The sequence below is a fragment of the Sinocyclocheilus anshuiensis genome, unplaced genomic scaffold (genome assembly GCF_001515605.1).
Source record: "Sinocyclocheilus anshuiensis isolate Anshui unplaced genomic scaffold, SAMN03320099.WGS_v1.1 scaffold1895, whole genome shotgun sequence".
Lineage (NCBI taxonomy): Eukaryota > Metazoa > Chordata > Actinopteri > Cypriniformes > Cyprinidae > Sinocyclocheilus > Sinocyclocheilus anshuiensis.
The window spans coordinates 9,721-14,243 of NW_015549974.1; positions in this window are offsets into that span (position 1 = coordinate 9,721).

Below are 4,523 nucleotides of genomic sequence, written 5' to 3' on the forward strand. Positions count from 1 at the left end.
TAGATAATTTAAATTCAAATAATATGCCTTGGTGAGGAAAGAAGAGTTTTCAAAAATATTAAAAAAAAAAAACCTTACTGTCCCTAAACCAAACAGAACTATAATATGATAATATATAATATGTAAATAATAGAACATATAAAATATATTATAAAAAGAAAAAGCTGAAGTGATCATATATTGTTTATTGTATGATAATATTATTCTAACATATCATATTTTATATTTGTAAGTTATGTTATCACTTTCTAGATAAGGAATAATGGCATTACAATGGTGTAATATGTAATGGGCTCAGTATGCAGTTATTTTTTTATTTTTTATTTAAAGGCTTGTTGGTCGTGAACAGGCATCAAGGGTGTGTGACTTTTGTTGCTTATTTGTTTGCTTGTACGTTATCATGGCCAATATCGATGATCACAGTCCCGCTTCATCTGGTCCACACATCTATGTTTTCAGGAGCCTATGAATTATTTGACCACTGAAGTTTTAATCGAGCATGTTATCCAGTGTGCTAATAACCCTGTATCACTGATGTCATTTTTATAGCGTACAGAGCTGCGAGGCAGTGCCACTGAGAACAAAATGCAGCCTCTGGGAATTATGAGGGACTCTCCTTCTGCTAACGGTGCAGTTTTAGTCAAAGGACTGCTTCATAGAGCCTGCATATTCAATAAATTAATATAGAGGGAAGGAAGAGCTTAGCCTAGTTAAGCCTGCAGTGTGCAAATTACGCCTACGCTCTTTATCACTATGGTTGATAAAATGGGCCAATAGTTTACATGACCAAGTGTGTTTCTCATCTTGTAAATGATCAGTTTTTACGTTTCGGACTGCATAATATGTGTTATAAGGGGAGCTTGGGACGGTCACAATCACTAAATTTTGGCTGATTATTATTAGTCATACAAATAATTGTAATTTATTGTTATCACTTACAGTATATGCCTAATATACACGTAACTTTTGGAATAAGTAATTGCCTTGTATTAAAAAAAACTAATAAAAAATAACAAAGCGCAAAACTAGCGACAAATCAGTCAAGAAGCATAAGGAGGGAGCAACTGCAAAACCATTCTCTTTTTGGGTGTTGTCCTGCTGTCGCCTCTCCAGTACGCCTGTTGTTACTTTCATTTTCACCAAAGCAGGTGAAACTGATTCACAATCACTGGACAGATTGATATTGATGAAGTTTAACTGAATTGGTATTATATTGTGATGTTTAAGTGTTCCCTTAATTATTTTGAGCAGTGCATTTATCATTTCTCTTGGATTTTATTATACAGTGAGAACAATAGAAATGTGGAAAGTTGAAATGCAGCATTTCTTATACTCAGAGCAAAACTTTAGAAAATCTCCACAGAAAACTGACATTAAGTACAAACTAAACTTGCTCTCTCCGCTGCATATGCTTCTGTATGAATACAGTGAGTTTGAGTGTGGGAGGGCTGCTTGCCCACATGATATCACGCTGTCTGCAGTCAGTGTGACATTTCATCATGAGCAAGACTCGTTCCTGTGTCTCACTCTCATCTCCCACCTCCTCCATTCACTTGCAATCACTTCCTCTTCACCACATCAACAACAACACACATATATGTACTGACTTTTATGCTGTAATTGACTTTGTGTATTTTTTGCCATGTTTGAAGTGCTAATTGACTTGCTGTTCTTATCTGTTTGAATGAGATTAAATGTGCAGCCAGAGTGAGTCTAAACAAAGTGTAAGTGCAGATGTACCACAAAGGGTTTATTTATTTCAGGAAAAATGCCTAAGTTAGCTTACATGTTTTAATTTTAGAAATACCCTGAACCACAGTGGGCATGCAAAATCATGATATTTATCAAATGCCGTTCCTTTTTTTTTCTAAAAGTTTCAGAGGACACTTCTGCTTAGCTTGTTTTTGTAAGGACCCTTTGACTTTTAATTCCAGGAGTGGGCAACATTTTTGACACGTAATGTCATTTTTATTTTTTCTTGTTTTTAATTGTATATTTAAAAAGAAGATTTTAAATATAAGATTTTGTATTATTTCTGTTTTTTAAATTAATTGGATATTTAATTGTGGATGCTTATTTCCTATATTTTAACATTTAGATTTAATAACGCAGCTGAAGGTAGTAAACTTTAGCAAATCTCAAAATGAAAATCCATTTTTTTTAAACTGTGCAATTTTCATATTGGGATTGTTAAATTCTCTTGTAGAATTTAAAACAATTTGTTTTAGTTTAGTGTTCTATTTTTACATTTTATTAGATAAAACTTTATGTATTCCAAGTTAGGGTTGGGTATCGATTGGGTTTTTTACGATACCAGTGCCAAATCGATACTTTTAAAACGGTACCAGTGCCTGAACCGATACTTAAAAAAAAAAAAAAGCCACAAAAAAAAAAACAATGGATAACATTAAAGAACATTAAAAATAATATACATAGCATTCACATGCTCCTCGGATGCTCTCATTTCCCCAAGTTGTGCTTCCCTTACTCTAAGGCTAATAAATGTATTTCACGATCTGGGTCATTATTTAATACAAAACGATATTTAATACAAAACCACACATAATGTTTCTACTGTAACTCTGTCAATCACTCTGATATTTAGTTAAAATGAGTGAATTGACTGAGTGCTGTCTGTCACTGTCTTTAATCAGTTCTGTGAAAGACTGTATGGTATGCCACACAGTAAAAAAAAAATCCGTAAAATAAAAAAAAAAAACGGCAGCTGTGGTTGCCGGAATTTTACCGTAAAAAAATACGATAGCAACGTTTTAGGTTTTAGGGTTTTAACTTAAATTTACAGTTAAATACTGTAATTTCATTAACTGATATAATGTTAATATACCAACCTATTGAAGTACTGGAATCTGTTTTGTACCTTTGTAATACAATTCTGGGAATGTCAATTTACGGTTATTCACTGTAAATTATACTTATTATTTTTCACTTCCAAAAACGGTATACTACCGTAAAATTTATGTCCAATACATGTAATGTCCAATACAGTTGTTCACCGTATATAGTAGGGGAATTTACCGTTAACCATTTAACAGGTTTTTACTGTAGCATTTTTACAGTCTTTTACCGTTAAATTCACTGTCATTTTTTACAGTGCACATGCACTGTAATATGTTTTATATTAAATATTACATTTTCAAATGAAAATAGCAACATGATCGTTTTATAAAGTATGCATTCATATGTGTTAAGGGCTAGATTTTCGCTGGAGGAAACGGCTGTGGTGTGATGAGGGGTGAACGCAGCAAAAACTTTACAGTAGATTGGAAACCGTTTGCTCCCTCGTGACCTTTTGTAAACTCTTTTTATGACAAAGAACTGCACAGATACAGATATTATAACAATCTATCGATAAACACACACCTTGTGTCCTGTGTTTCTGCTTGAGTCCGCTCGCGCTGCGCCGCCGCGGTCTGCGGATTGAAGAGCGCGCTGAAAGACGGGGGGGAGACGAAGCTTATTATTTTTCACTTCCAAAAACGGTATACTACCGTAAAATTTATGTCCAATACATGTAATGTCCAATACAGTTGTTCACCGTATATAGTAGGGGAATTTACCGTTAACCATTTAACAGGTTTTTACTGTAGCATTTTTACAGTCTTTTACCGTTAAATTCACTGTCATTTTTTACAGTGCACATGCACTGTAATATGTTTTATATTAAATATTACATTTTCAAATGAAAATAGCAACATGATCGTTTTATAAAGTATGCATTCATATGTGTTAAGGGCTAGATTTTCGCTGGAGGAAACGGCTGTGGTGTGATGAGGGGTGAACGCAGCAAAAACTTTACAGTAGATTGGAAACCGTTTGCTCCCTCGTGACCTTTTGTAAACTCTTTTTATGACAAAGAACTGCACAGATACAGATATTATAACAATCTATCGATAAACACACACCTTGTGTCCTGTGTTTCTGCTTGAGTCCGCTCGCGCTGCGCCGCCGCGGTCTGCGGATTGAAGAGCGCGCTGAAAGACGGGGAGGAGACGAAGTCTGTTCTAGTACATACCGGTTACATAGGTACCGGTGCCATATTAGCACCGGGTTTCGGTACCCAACCCTATTCCAAGGTTATTATTTTGCTTGTTTTAAACCATTTTTAAAAGCTTTTTTTTTTTTGAAAGAGAGAAAGAGCAAATATGAAAGCAGACCAAGCTATCACTATGTATGCATGACCCACTGGATAAGCAGTTTACTTGCATAACGGTTTTCTTGTTTTGTTTGTTATGGTTACGTTTTATCCGCAGTGCGTGGTTCACTTGGAATGTTTGGCTTCCATACAGCTCAGTCATAACTAAATACAACAGGCTGTGGGACGAGTAGGAACAATTACTGCAAGAGGAGTTGAATATTTCTAGGGCTGCACGATAAATCGCATGCGATATTTAATGCGCATCTTGTCAGAAAGCCTGTTCTGTAATCAGCGATAAATCTCCATCACCTGCGTGCTTTCACATTGAGCAGCATTAACTACACAGAGCCGTTGTTCACTGATGAGC